This window comes from Lissotriton helveticus, chromosome 1_2 (genome assembly GCF_964261635.1).
Source record: "Lissotriton helveticus chromosome 1_2, aLisHel1.1, whole genome shotgun sequence".
Lineage (NCBI taxonomy): Eukaryota > Metazoa > Chordata > Amphibia > Caudata > Salamandridae > Lissotriton > Lissotriton helveticus.
In genome coordinates, this window is record NC_136058.1 from 110,864,095 (window position 1) to 110,879,935 (window position 15,841).

Below are 15,841 nucleotides of genomic sequence, written 5' to 3' on the forward strand. Positions count from 1 at the left end.
GTTTGAAAACTTTGAAAAGTCATATTCTTATTACCTGTATGCTTAATTTTTGTTGTTTTGCTTGTGTTAAGTTTAGATAAACATACTTTATGGTGTGGTGTCCATTTGTGGTGCTATTACTGTATTACTGTGTGTTTTGAGTACAAATACTTTACACATTGCCTTTGGGATAATTCTGTCTGCTTGTTCAAGCTACCCAGGGGGTGAGCAGGGGTAAGCTAAAGTGTGTATCACCCTTACCCTGACTAGAAGCAAGAATCCCTATTTGGGCAAAGGTACCTACCCCTGCCAAACGGAGACCCCCATTTCTAACATTGGTGGCAGCTGTGGGATTCAAATCCATGCCTCCGAAGTGACTGGCCATTTCTAACTATGCCACTTTACAGCACTCCATTCCATGTCACTCCACTCCACTCTATGAGAAGTAACTCCACTCTATGACACACCACTGCACTCTGACATGCCACTCTACTTTATGACCCGCCATTCCACTCTATACCTTCTCCACTCCACTTTGTGCCAATCTACGACACACCACTCTACTCTACATTGCACCACTCCACTCTCATCCACTCTATGACATTCTCATCCACTCTACGTCCCTCCACTCTATGTCCCTCCACTCTACATCCCTCCTCTCTACACCCCTCTTCTCTACGTCCCTCCTCTCTACGTTCTACCTCTCTACGTCCCTCCACTCTACATCCCTCCACTCAAGGTCCCTCCACTCTATGACACTTCACCCTGCTCTACAACACAGCACTCTACTACACTTTACGACTCTCCACTTTGATGCTTTTCTTCACTCTACACTACACCAGTCCACTCTACTCCCCTTTACTCCACTCTATGCAAATGCTCTCTACTCCACTTTACTTCACTCAATGCCACTCTTCGACATTGTGCTCCACTCTATGCCACTCTTCAACAATCTACCCCACTCTAGGTCACTCTACACAATTCCCTCTAGCCACTACATACCATTTTACTCTACTCCCCTTTACTCCACTCTATGCCAGTCCTCTCTACTCCACTTTACTTCACTCAATGCCACTCTTCGACATTGTGCTCAACTCTATGCCACTCTTCAACAATCTACCCCACTCTAAGTCGCTCTACACAATTCCCTCTAGCCAGTACATGCCACTTTACTCTAATCCCCTTTACTCCACTCTATGCCAGTCCTCTCTACTCCACTTTACTTCACTCAATGCCAGTCTTCGACATTGTGCTCCACTCTATACCACTCTTCAACATTCTACCCCACTCTAAGTCACTCTACGCAATTCCCTCTAGCCACTATATTCTACTGTGACACACTACTCCAATATACTCCACTATGCCACACTCCACCACTCTATGCCACTCCACTCTGCCACTCTACTCCACTGTCACTCTGCCATTCTACCATACTGTATGCAACTTCCTACATGCTACTCTATGCCACTTTACTTCATATTACTACTCCATTCTTCTCCACTATGCCACTCTATACCACTCCACTCTAGGCGAATTTACTCCACTCTATGCCACTCTACTTTACAACATTCTACTCCACTCCACCCAAATCCCTATATGCCACTCCATGACACTCTACTCCACTCTATGTTCCTCCACTCTGTGCTCCTCCACTCTACTGACTCAACTCCCTCCATGACACTCTATGCTATTCCATTCTTTGCCACTTAACTCTACAACAATCTACTCCTCTGTATACAACTCCCTCTACACTCCTCCACGTCACTTACACCACTCTTTTCCACTCCAGTTTATTCTATGCCACTCTTCTCCCCTTAACACCACTCTACTCTACAGCACTCACTACCACTCCACTCTATGGCACTCTACTCAACTCCACAGCATGACATTACTTCACTGTTCACCCTTGCACTCTATTCTATTCGACTTCACTCCCTTCCTGATACTCCATGCCACTCTGCGTCACTCCACTATACTCCATTCTAGGCTACTCTATGCATCTTCACTCCACTCTACTCTACAACACCCTAATCCACTTACCTATATGACACACTATACCACTCCACAACACTCCACTCTACTCTATGCCCCTCCACTCTATGTTCCTTCACTCCACTTCTCTCTACTCCACTCTGCACCTCTACACTCTATGCTACTCCAGTCAACGACACTCCACTCTACAACAATCTACTCTACGCCACTACATGATACTCTATGCCCCACCATGACACTCCACTCCTCTCTCATCTGTGCCACTAACCTTTAGCCATGATTAATAGCAGCCACGCTGGTGCATAGTACATTGGCAAAACCAATAGTTCTTGCATAGGCAATACCTATTGGCTTTGCAAATGCTTGTTTATAACATGTATACAGTCTCTCACCAGTCTTTTTTTCAACCATGGCTGGGCACCTTTTTTATTTAATTTTTTGGCTCCTCAATGAGGGAAGTCCTTTTAGAGTTGGGGATAGTGGAGTGAGTTTGGCAGTTCCCCATCCCTACTGAGCACTGACAAACATACAAAGAAAGTGGCCAAGGCTGCCTCACTGACCTGCATATGATATTATATGTAATAATTTGTGCAAACCCTAAGGGACTGAAATGGATTTTCAAGCATCTTGTCAATTCCTTTGACAAGATAAAGTCAGAGGGCAGGGCTACAGGTGAGTTAAGGGCTGTGATTTCCACTTCCAGCTCCTTATTAGCCTCTTTCACAGGCCTCATCTAGTATTTCTGTAGATGACGAGGGAAGTGGGAAGGCAAGTGGAGGAGCAGGTCAGCTTCTCCCAAACCACCCTTGTTGGACCCGGGCCTCTTTGGCTGGTTCACCCCTGAACTTTTTGCTTTTGATGGCGACCTAGCGTTCGTGATTTCTGGCTTGGCACACTTTTTCCCTGGGTCCCAGGGTAAAGGCGTGCGTGGAGTACGGTTGGCCTGCCCTCCCATAGGAATGCATGGGGAAAATCTGTGTCCCTGGTAGTTCCTGATGCTTGAGGTGTACAGGCTTGAGTTTGGTATGTGCGAACTCGTGAGATTGAATGCTGCGTGATGATGTATGCGGCATGTATGTGTCTAGTGGGGAAGTGCCACTTCTAGACATTGGTGTGTGTGTGCAGTGAGGGTGCTGGAGTGTGATTGGCTGGAGCTGGCTGGCAAGCCTGGCTCCAGGAAGTCTGGATGGGTCTGCCCAGTGGTGAGTGGAGAGATTAGCATGAGTGATGTGAGGGAGGGCTGCACCTGGTTCCTGAATAGGGCAATTATCCCACCTAGGGTTTTAAATAACCCTGGGCGGGCGGCTACGTTCCGTGCACGGAGTGTGCGTAGTGCCGGCTTCTACGCATTTTGCGTAGCAGGCGTAGAATCCGGCACTATGCACGCTCCGCAGACGGAGCGTAGCTGGCCGCCACCCGCCTCCCTCCCGCCCTCCCTAAATACTTTAAATTAAAAGTGTAAAAGAATTAAAAGGCACTTACCTTGCCCGCCGCTGCCCGCCGCGTCCCCGGGGCTCGCTATCTTCATGGCTTCCGTCTTGTGTATCTAATGCGCATGCGCGAGCGGCCGCGCACGCGCATTTCTCACGAGAAATGCGCATGCGCGGTTGCCCGCGCATGCGCATTAGATACACAAGACGGAAGCCATGAAGATAGCGAGCCCCGGGGACGCGGCGGGCAGCGGCGGGCAAAGTAAGTGCCTTTTAATTCTTTTACACTTTTAATTTAAAGTATTTAGGGAGGGCGGGAGGGAGGCCTGCGGTGCGTAGTGGGGCTACGCGGAGTGCGGAGGTGGGCGTATTTTCTCGCCCACTTCACGTAGCTCCACGAAGCCCCACTACGCCCACTACGCCCAGGGTTAGTTTTAAACCGAAGGTTGGGAGGCTAGGTTCTGGATCGGCCTGACTTGAAGGGTGGGACGTCTGTAACCGGAGTCCTGGCCAGTGCTTCTTCCAGGGGTACCTCTCCAGTTGGGAGGGTGCAGAACTCTGGAAGGGGGTGCAGAGGGTGGGAGAGCCCGCCTCTGACCCCGGTGAAACCTGAGGGGTTAAACCCTAGGTTGGAAGAATGGCGTTCTAAGGGTACCCCTCGCAGGAGGTGGAGGAACCCTAGAAGAAGAGGTATGGGGAGGAGAGCCTTCCCTGAGACTCCTGGTCCGCCTGAGGGTGTAGACCCTAGGCTGGAGAACCAGTGGCAGTCTAACCCTGTCTTGAAGACAGGAAGAGTGGAGAATGGCTACTATGTGCCAGGGGTTACTACCCCCTACTCTGTGAATAGGCAAGGACCGGTGGCACCTGGGTGGCCCAGGGCCTGGTCCTGGCCGCGGACAGCTTCGGAGTACCAGTGGGGTAGCCCAGTTGTTCCAGATGGTGGTTTTAGAAGGAATCCCAGGGGTTCACAGTGGCGTGGAACAGGAGGGTGTCCCGCCAGTGGCAGGCCTGTCTCCGTGTTCTATCGCCCAAAGCAGGGAAGCCCATCACGGTGGTGATCGGTCTACCCTGCGTTTTGGCTGGAAGGGAGTTGTGTTGGACCCGGGCCTCTTTGGCTGGTTCACCCCTGAACTTTTTGATTTTGATGGCGACCTGGCGTTCATGATTTCTGGCTTGGCTAATTTTTTCCCTGGGTCCCAGGGTAAAGTGCGTGCGTGGAGTAAGGTTGGCCTGCCCTCCCATAGGAATGCATGGGGAAAATCTGTGTCCCTGGTAGTTCCTGATGCGTGAGGTGTACAGGCTCAAGTTTGGTATGTGCGAACTCGTGAGATTGAATGCTGCATGATGATGTATGCGGCATGTATGTGTCTAGTGGGGAAGTGCCACTTCTAGACATTGGTGTGTGTGTGCAGTGAGGGTGCTGGAGTGTGATTGGCTGGAGCTGGCTGGCAAGCCTGGCTCCAGGAAGTCTGGATGGGTCTGCCCAGTGGTGAGTGGAGAGATTAGCATGAGTGATGTGAGGGAGGGCTGCACCTGGTTACTGAATAGGGCTGGGCTTTCCCCACACAATGCTGGCTCCGCCCCCTGTGGTGCGTCTAACGACCCTAGCCTCCCTAGTGAATAGAAAGGGTGGTTGAGCACATCAAGGGTGCTCCAAAACCAGCTGCGACTGGTTTCTCCCCCACCCTGCACCTACAGACAAAGGGTTTTACAGTATAAGAAGGGGCTGTGTCCCCTTACATGTTGTTCTCTTCCAGGATCCTGAGGGGGCTGCTGCTGGGCAGGAGGACCGCCACTTGAATTGCCTCCCTGCCTGGAGGCCCAGTGAGCTGGCTCTGGGCCCAGCCTTGCCCCCCTGCCTACCTAGGAACTTTGCTGGACTTTGCCAAGCGCCAGGAAGAGCTTAATTTCTCTCCTAAAGCGCCTGGGAGCACTCTATTTGTCTTTCTAGCGCCTGGGAGCACTTGATTTTGGCCCTCAACGCTTAATAGTGCTTTAGTTGCTATTTTAGTGCAGGGAGCGCTTTAAATTTCATTTAGCGCTTGGGAGCGCTTCAAGTGTGCTAGCGAGTGCCCACCTCGCTTTACAATTTAATTAAAGCCGGTGCCCACCCGGCATTGCCCCACGAAATCGTCCCCGTCGCCGCCCGGCCGAACCGGAAGTCAGGCAGGCCGGGGGCGGGACCTTTGGACATCCGGAAGCAGGAAGCAGCGGGAGCCGACCCCGTGTTCCTGCGTGTGTCCGCCAGCGAGGCTCCCCGTGTGGTGTGGGAGGAGAGCCCGCACCCATAGACGAGTACCGCAGCCCGCACGGAGAGAAGGAGAAGTGCGGGCATCCGGACGCAGAGGATGGCCCTGGGCGTAACTGTGTCCGTGCACCGCGAGGCAGGGAGATGCCACAGAGAGCCAACGTGGCATCAGAGAGCCCCCGCCACAGCAGCCGGTAAGTGTTGTTCCGGCTTTCCAGCTTCAAAGGCAGTTTCCTTGTGCTTTTGAGCGGCCCCGGTTGGCAGAGGGCCGCTCCGACGACCTGGGGGCACATATCCATTATTGATTTCCAGTCCCCCGAGCGGGACTGCAACGAAGGCCTAGCAGTTGTGTAATTGGAGCCCAGAGAGGCTCAGGGGGCATTAGTAGTTCGAGCCCAGAGAGAGGCTCCAGGGCCCCACAGTTGTTTGAGAGCCCCGAGGCTCCCACACCCTGTTTTTGCCCCATTGTATTCTTGAGCCCACAAGGCTCCAACGTTGCCCCCTTGATGATTCAGCTGTCCAGCACTTCGTGGGCAGCTGCCACGTTTAGGCCCCTGACACTGGGACACAGGGCGTCCTAGCCCCAACAAGGCCAGAGGGCCTAGGGACTGCCACAGGTTGTGGCTCATGTGAGTTTTGCGCAATTGCTTGTCCTTACACCTCTGAATGTGTTTTGATTCATCATGTGTTTTCCTTCCTTACACCTCTGAATGTGTTTTGATGCATCATGGGTTTTCCTTCCTTACACCTCTGAATGTGTTTTGATGCATCATGTGTGTCCTTCCTTACACCTCAGAATGTGTTTTGATGCATCATGTGTTTCCTTCCTTACACCTCTGAATGTGTTTTGATGCATCATGTGTTTTCTTTCCCTACACCGCTGAATGTTAATGCATCATCTGTAATGTTCCTATGCTTATACCCCTAAATGTTGGTGATACTTAGGTGGTTGTTTTCTCCTAGTACAGGTGTTGCTAGTGAGGTCTTGGTTCCCTGCGCAATATTTTCCTAAGGTGGTTAGGGTTGCGTAGGAGGTACTTACCCTTTACCAGTAATTACTGGTTGTGTGCTAATTTGTGCTACAGTGGTTCTACATTCTATGTTCTATGTTCTAAGTGATATTCTAAGGGCTAGTTCTAAAAGTGCAGATTTCTGACAGTGGTCCAGGTGGCCCTATCTTGTACATATCCCCTGTAAATTCTGCCCGTGCCTGCTGGCACATTGTAAAGTATATGTTTATTATCTAATGTTTGTGGTATAATACAAAGACTATTTTTTAGATATACCCTTGTGTGGAGTTTCCTTTGTGGTGGGCCTTGGGTGTTGTTGCTGGGCTCCAAGTTTAGCCTGGCTGCTCACGCCACGTTACCTAGAGGGTGAGCAGGGGTTATCTTGGTGTGTGACTCCCTTGCCCTGACGTCGAAGTGGTGGTCTCTGACTGACTCTGGCGCAAGCCTTGGCCAGCCAGAGATCCCGTTTCTAACATTGGTGGCAGGCGGTGAGGATCCGGATTTGTGTTTGCGTTGTACCGCAGTGGCAACAGGCCACACTACAAAACTCTGCATTTTAGATAATTGCATGTTGGGGATTATTGTTCTTTGAAGTTCTAGTATTTCTTTTCCAAAGAGTGCCCAGTACATCTGTACCCCGCCCTGCTCCCAGAGTTTGGTACCTGTGTCACGTGTGGTCAGGTTGAGAAATCAGGGGTGGTAAAAACTGCCTTACCGGTCCGAGGGGGGGTGTGTGTGGATGAATGGTGCGTTGCCTGGAAAAATGAGTGTGAGTTCTCTGGGGTAGGGAACTTGCTGAAATACTTTGAACTGTGTACTCTTGCTTCAGCTCAGACTGTTAGGTCCCCTGTGTTGCACGTGTCTGTGAGCATCCTGTCAAGATGGAATCTTCTTTTAACCTCTGTGGTCTGTTTTAAGTACAGTATGCATGAGTTGGTACAGTTTTGTGAGGAGAGAGACATCACAGTGAATGAGTCAGACACCCTGTCCAAGCTTAGGGATAACCTGATCCTATGGCAGAAGGATGACTGGGAACGTGAGCATAGTGAGAAAGAGAGGGCCCGGGCCGCACGCCATGAGGGTGGCGGGTCTGAGGGGAGCCCTGAAGAGTCTGAAGAAGAGGGTGAGGATGACAGTGAATGGGCACCAGCAGATAGTGAGGACCCCATAGATAGGGCGTCCCTTGCTGGGTCCAGTGTCAGATGCAGCACCCCATTCCTTTCCCTGCCCCAGATGAGTGGTTGGATAGGAGGGAAGAGAGGGAGCACCAGCTGGCTTTGGAGAAGCTCAGGTTAGAGCATGCCAAGGAGATAGCGCAGCTAGGTGTGCAGGAGAGGATTGCAGAGGCTGAGAGGGCCTTGGCCAGGGAGAAGATAGCCCTAGAGGGTAGGGTATCCCCTGCCCGCAATTATAGTTTTCTGGATTCCCCAGGGAGGGTTGGTTCCAGTGGTGGCAGCAAAAGAGAGTTCAGTGCAGGAGGTCCCAGTCCCCTTCTCCAAAGAATAGTACCTTGTTCCAGAGAGAACAAGTACCGGTTGAAGTTCAGGGGCCGTAGGAGACTGCCTCACCAGGATTGGGGGGATTATGCGGATGAGTGCCATGATGTACTGATTGATTGGCTAGAGGTTCACGGGGAACCTGATTTTGATGGACTGCTCAACCTGGTTATCAGAGAGCAGCTGCTCAATTGTTTTGCGCCATAGTTGCGCCGACACCTGTCGAGGGGTGATTTCGTTTGTCCTTGGGACATTGCAGAGGAAGCAGACCGCTGGGAAGGTGCCAGAGGTTCTGACACATCATGGGTGAGTGAACCCGAGAGTAGTGGGTCAGGTATCTTCCAGCCCAGTGAGGTGGAAGCGGCTCAGAGTAGCCCAGCTAGGTCCCAGTGTAGCGAGAGGGGTGTAGGGGCTCACGTCTTGTCTCAGTGAAGTAAGAGTGAGAGGGGGACTGAGTGTTCCCAGGTGCCCGAAACCCAGTCTCAGGACCTGGATGGTTTCTTGAGGGAACACCAGGTTGGGGACCTAGGCTGTCCTGGTAGACCCCTTGAGGGGGATCTCCTAGTGCCTAGAGAACCTGGAGTGTCTTTAAATAGTGTTCCAGTGGTTCTAGTGTCCGGCCGTGCCACTCCAGTTGGGAGGGCACAGAAGTCCAAAGTGGGGAGTGAATGGGGGATGTGTTCCCCAGTGGGAGAACCAGTGGGTCAGGGGCTAGCCAGAGGGGCTATGTTTATTTTATTTATTTATTTATTTAGTCACTTGTAAAGCGCGAACATCTACCCCCAACGGGGGTGTCCTGGCGCTGACAGCGAGTGAAGTCCTAGAGGGTCCATCACAGAGTTCCGTCAGGCTAGATCCGAGAGAAGAACCAGGTTTTGAGTTTCCTGCGGAACACAGCCTCAGATGAAAGGAATCTAAGTTCATCTGGAAGTGAGTTCCACAATCTGGAAGTGGTCACGGCAAAAGCCCTACCACCTGTGCGAGTCAGACGGAAGCGTGGGCAAAACATAAGGCAAAGATGGTTGGATCTAAGATCCCTTGTTGCCAGAGACCGCCTGATTCTGTGCCTTAAGAATGCCGGGCCACGACCATTGAGAGCTCTGAAGGCAAAAATCAGGGCCTTAAACTGAATGCGATATCTCACAGGTAACCAATGAAGTTTGGCCAGATGGGGTGAAATCGAGTGGCGATAAGGAATGTTACAAATCAACCGGGCCGCCAAATTCTGCCCGATTTGCAGACGGTTAATGAGATATGCAGGGGCACCGACATACAGACTGTTTGAGTAATCCAGATGGGATGTGATTAGTGCATGTACTACTGTTCTGCGGGACTCAAAAGGCAAAAAAGGGATGATTTTTTTTATCATTCGGAGTTTTCCGAAGCAGGATGATGAAACCTTATTAATTTGGGTCTTGCAGGAAAGAGCTGTGTCAAATTGAAAGCCCAGATTGCGGGCAGCTTGAACAGGCACAGGAGGGGGATTGAGTTGAGATGGCCACCAAATATTGGAGGGAATAGCAGATTTTTGATTAAAAAATAGCACCTCCATTTTGTCGGTATTTAATTTTAAGTTATTGGTGGACATCCATGAGGCGATGTTAACCAGACAGTGGCGAAAGCGGGCCAGGGAGCTGTCAGAGTGATCCTTAAAAGAAAACACAAGCTGAGTGTCATCAGCATAAAAGATCACTCTGACGCCCCATGATTCAACCAGCTCTGCCAATGGCCTTAAGTACACATTAAATAAAAGAGGACTGAGGGCATATCCCTGCGGTACCCCTCATCTCAATGGTTTCTTAGTGGAAACAAAGGGTCCGAGGGAAACCTGTTGAAACCTGCCTGACAGGAAAGATTTCACCCAAGCCAGGGGAATTCCTCCAAAGCCCACCTCCTGCAGGCGAATCAGTAGAGTGTCATGTGAGATAGTGTTGAATGCTGCGGATAGGTCGAGGAGGACCAACATGGCCTCCTCGCCCCTATCCACACACTCGCGAATAGATTCAGACACTTCCAACAAAGCTGATTCTGTACTAAAATCAGGCCTAAATCCTGACTGTGTGTCATGCAGAAGGTGGTTAGTTTCTAAATATTCAGACAGCTGCTCTTGTACCGCTTTCTCTTACACTTTTGCCGGCTTGGGGAGAAGTGAAATGGGGCGGTAATTATTAAAGCAAAGTGGGTCAGCGCCTGTTTTTTTTAAAATAGGTATCAGCAGTGCCTGTTTCCACAAAGAGGGGAAAAGGCCTGATTGCAAGGAAGAATTCCAAATTTCTAACAAGGGCTTAATCAATAAGGGGGCTAAGCCATTCAAGACATGAGCTGGAGCAGGATCCAGAGGAGAGCCAGATTTACACTTCAGAAACAGAGTCAAAGCATGATCTTCCGTCAGTGGCTTGAATGAGGTAAACACTTCCGCACAGCTGGTGACATAGGCTGGCGGTACTGCAGCGGGTATATGCTGGATGTTTACTGTGATATTCTTGATTTTCTCATAGAAAAAATCGGATAGTCCCTAAGTAATTGGCTTGGGATGATTGGAGATGCCAATGCAGAAGGATTAGCAAAATCCTTAACAATATTAAAAAGGGTCTTGGTGGAATTTTCTGCACTTTGAATTTTATCTGCAAAATACTCTTTCATGGCCGTACGTTTGAGTTTGTGAAACTCTTTAAGAGCAGATCTGTAATGGGCTTTAGCCACTGGGTCATAGGCCCGGCGCCAAATGCGCTCCAGTTTTTTACAACTGCTTCTGTTTTCTCGTGGCGACAGTGTGAACCATGGGGCCGAAGGTTTAGCTCTTAAAGAGGAGAGATTTTTCAAGGGGGCAATTTGCTCAATAGCATCAAGAAGATCTTTATTAAGTAAGGAAACACGTTCATTAAGATCGTCAGCGGGTGGAACCGGGGAACTCTTAAACCCCTGTTCCAGAGCATGGCAGGTGACTTTGTGCCAATTTCTGCCCTTTCCTCTGCAAGTAGATTCTATCCTAGGTGGCTTAGATATAGACACCACAAACGGGATCAAGTAATGATCAGACCACTTAAGAGGCATAGAAGGGAGAACTTTAAGGCCAGGCAGATTTGAAAAAATCAGGTCGAGAGTATGTCCTGCAGAATGGGTCGGACCACTCACCCATTGGGATAAATTCAGGCCTTGCATAGCGTCAAGGAGATTTTTAGCAGGTATGCAATCATGCAAATCAACATGATGATTAAAATCCCCCAACACAATGAAATCGGGGTGCTTAAGGGAGAGATCTGCGGTAGCGGCTATAAGCGAGGTAAGTGCAGACTGGTGGGAGCTCGGGGGATTATATACCAGCACGCCTGAGAGTATGGCAGCAGATGACTCGGCGATCGAAAAATAGAGAGCCTCTATAGGCCCTAGATTTTGAATTTTCCTGGAAGTGATGGTGAGATGATTCCGTAAAATTACGGCAATACCACCGCCAGATTTCGATCCCTCACGGCTAATACCTATTAGGCGGTAGCCCGGGGGTGTAGCTAAAGCAATATCTGGATTGGACGAGTCTTTAATCCAAGTCTCAGTGAGAAAAAGTAAGTCCCAGGAAGTCAATGATAACAGTAACCATATATCGCTTGCGTGACATGGAAGAGATGGGCAGTTCAGTAAACCAGCCATGTAGGAACGTATAGACATGGGGGATGGCTTTGTGGTGGGAGAAGAGGGTCTTTTATTAGGTATTAAAACAAACGAACATTGATTACATTTGAAGTAGGGGCGACAAGGAGAGGTCAAGTTGCACCGTGTCTGGGGAATGCAGGGTCCTTGGTTCAATGACAACAGCTGAGATCGAGACCAAAATTGATAATGGGAAGAAAGGGATCCAGCAGCATAACTGGCCCTAGGCACGGAGTTGGTGCGGACGGGCGCAGACGGGCTCGCCTTTGGCAAGCCTTCCGCACGCCGCCGGCGCGCCCGCTGCGCTCGTCCGCTGCGCTTCCGATGACAAGGAACCATTTAAACTTGTGGGGTGGGAGGGGCCGAGCACTAGACCGCCGCCGGCTCCTCGCCTCACACAAGATGGCGCCCAAAGTAGTCGATCCCAAGCAGACCCTAGTCGTCTGCAATGGGGGCTACAGCGCTTCGGGAGGGTAAAGGAAGTTCCCAGTAGGTGGATACAAGCGCAAAGTGCGCGAAGAAAAGGGTTTTTAAAATATTGGCAAAGGTAAATAAACAACGAGTAAAATTATAGTAACAAGTTAAAATTGATTAAACAGGTCACAATCTCATCACACTCCCACACAGAGTCCCGGCTTCCGCCTCAGGACCTTCACAAACAGCTGTCAATCGCCGAGTGAGGAGAGTGCCGAGTATTTTATACTTGTGGGGCGGGAGGGGCCGAGCACTAGACCGCTCGCCGGCTCCTTGCCTCACACAAGATGGCGCCCAAAGTAATCGATCCCAAGCAGACCCTAGTCGTCTGCAATGGGGGCTACAGCGCTTCGGGAGGGTAAAGGAAGTTCCCAGTAGGTGGATACAAGCGCAAAGTGCGCGAAGAAAAGGGTTTTTTAAATATTGGCAAAGCTAAATAAACAACGAGTAAAATTATAGTAACAAGTTAAAATTGATTAATCAGGTCACAAACTCATCACACTCCCACACAGAGTCCCGGCTTCCGCCTCAGGACCTTCACAAACAGCTGTCAATCGCCGAGTGAGGAGAGTGCCGAGTATTTTATACTTGTGGGGCGGGAGGGGCCGAGCACTAGACCGCTCGCCGGCTCCTCGCCTCACACAAGATGGCGCCCAAAGTAGTCGATCCCAAGCAGACCCTAGTCGTCTGCAATGGGGGCTACAGCGCTTCGGGAGGGTAAAGGAAGTTCCCAGTAGGTGGATACAAGTGCAAAGTGCGCGAAGAAAAGGGTTTTTAAAATATTGGCAAAGGTAAATAAACAACGAGTAAAATTATAGTAACAGGTTAAAATTGATTAATCAGGTCACAATCTCATCACACTCCCACACAGAGTCCCGGCTTCCGCCTCAGGACCTTCACAAACAGCTGTCAATCGCCGAGTGAGGAGAGTGCCGAGTATTTTATACTTGTGGGGCGGGAGGGGCCGAGCACGAGACCGCTCGCCGGCTCCTCGCCTCACACAAGATGGCGCCCAAAGTAGTCGATCCCAAGCAGACCCTAGTCGTCTGCAATGGGGGCTACAGCGCTTCGGGAGGGTAAAGGAAGTTCCCAGTAGGTGGATACAAGCACAAAGTGCGCGAAGAAAAGGGTTTCTAAAATATTGGCAAAGGTATATAAACAACGAGTAAAATTATAGTAACAAGTTAAAATTGATTAATCAGGTCACAATCTCATCACACTCCCACACAGAGTCCCGGCTTCCGCCTCAGGACCTTCACAAACAGCTGTCAATCGCCGAGTGAGGAGAGTGCCGAGTATTTTATACTTGTGGGGGGGGAGGGGCCGAGCACTAGACCGCTCGCCGGCTCCTCGCCTCACACAAGATGGCGCCCAAAGTAGTCGATCCCAAGCAGACCCTAGTCGTCTGCAATGGGGGCTACAGCGCTTCGTGAGGGTAAAGGAAGTTCCCAGTAGGTGGATACAAGCGCAAAGTGCGCGAAGAAAAGGGTTTTTAAAATATTGGCAAAGGTAAATAAACAACGAGTAAAATTATAGTAACAAGTTAAAATTGATTAATCAGGTCACAATCTCATCACACTCCCACACAGAGTCCCGGCTTCCGCCTCAGGACCTTCACAAACAGCTGTCAATCGCCGAGTGAGGAGAGTGCCGAGTATTTTATACTTGTGGGGTGGGAGGGGCCGAGCACTAGACCGCTCGCCGGCTCCTCGCCTCACACAAGATGGCGCCCAAAGTAGTCGATCCCAAGCAGACCCTAGTCGTCTGCAATGGGGGCTACAGCGCTTCGGGAGGGTAAAGGAAAAGTTCCCAGTAGGTGGATACAAGCGCAAAGTGCGCGAAGAAAAGGGTTTTTAAAATATTGGCAAAGGTAAATAAACAACGAGTAAAATTATAGTAACAAGTTAAAATTGATTAATCAGGTCACAATCTCATCACACTCCCACACAGAGTCCCGGCTTCCACCTCAGGACCTTCACAAACAGCTGTCAATCGCCGAGTGAGGAGAGTGCCGAGTATTTTATACTTGTGGGGCGGGAGGGGCCGAGCACTAGACCGCTCGCCGGCTCCTCGCCTCACACAAGATGGCGCCCAAAGTAGTCGATCCCAAGCAGACCCTAGTCGTCTGCAATGGGGGCTACAGCGCTTCGGGAGGGTAAAGGAAGTTCCCAGTAGGTGGATACAAGTGCAAAGTGCGCGAAGAAAAGGGTTTTTAAAATATTGGCAAAGGTAAATAAACAACGAGTAAAATTATAGTAACAGGTTAAAATTGATTAATCAGGTCACAATCTCATCACACTCCCACACAGAGTCCCGGCTTCCGCCTCAGGACCTTCACAAACAGCTGTCAATCGCCGAGTGAGGAGAGTGCCGAGTATTTTATACTTGTGGGGGGGGAGGGGCCGAGCACTAGACCGCTCGCCGGCTCCTCGCCTCACACAAGATGGCGCCCAAAGTAGTCGATCCCAAGCAGACCCTAGTCGTCTGCAATGGGGGCTACAGCGCTTCGTGAGGGTAAAGGAAGTTCCCAGTAGGTGGATACAAGCGCAAAGTGCGCGAAGAAAAGGGTTTTTAAAATATTGGCAAAGGTAAATAAACAACGAGTAAAATTATAGTAACAAGTTAAAATTGATTAATCAGGTCACAATCTCATCACACTCCCACACAGAGTCCCGGCTTCCGCCTCAGGACCTTCACAAACAGCTGTCAATCGCCGAGTGAGGAGAGTGCCGAGTATTTTATACTTGTGGGGTGGGAGGGGCCGAGCACTAGACCGCTCGCCGGCTCCTCGCCTCACACAAGATGGCGCCCAAAGTAGTCGATCCCAAGCAGACCCTAGTCGTCTGCAATGGGGGCTACAGCGCTTCGGGAGGGTAAAGGAAAAGTTCCCAGTAGGTGGATACAAGCGCAAAGTGCGCGAAGAAAAGGGTTTTTAAAATATTGGCAAAGGTAAATAAACAACGAGTAAAATTATAGTAACAAGTTAAAATTGATTAATCAGGTCACAATCTCATCACACTCCCACACAGAGTCCCGGCTTCCACCTCAGGACCTTCACAAACAGCTGTCAATCGCCGAGTGAGGAGAGTGCCGAGTATTTTATACTTGTGGGGCGGGAGGGGCCGAGCACTAGACCGCTCGCCGGCTCCTCGCCTCACACAAGATGGCGCCCAAAGTAGTCGATCCCAAGCAGACCCTAGTCGTCTGCAATGGGGGCTACAGCGCTTCGGGAGGGTAAAGGAAGTTCCCAGTAGGTGGATACAAGCGCAAAGTGCGCGAAGAAAAGGGTTTTTAAAATATTGGCAAAGGTATATAAACAACGAGTAAAATTATAGTAACAAGTTAAAATTGATTAATCAGGTCACAATCTCATCACACTCCCACACAGAGTCCCGGCTTCCGCCTCAGGACCTTCACAAACAGCTGTCAAACAGCTACATTCCCTTGGAGTGACCATGGTGACACCACTTCTGTTCTTGGGGATCTTCCTGCACTGTCAGGTGGACAGGGGACGGGAGATCTGCGCCAGACAGACAGTCACACAGCACATGAGTCATGTGTTAGCCT

General features: G+C 50.3%; 1 protein-coding gene across 1 annotated transcript in view; it reads left to right on the plus strand.

Annotated features, from left to right (window-relative positions):
- Positions 1-15,841, plus strand: part of LOC144798715 (FRAS1-related extracellular matrix protein 1-like) — a 1,110,445-nt gene that overhangs the window by 20,969 nt on the left and 1,073,635 nt on the right. The window lies entirely within an intron of this gene.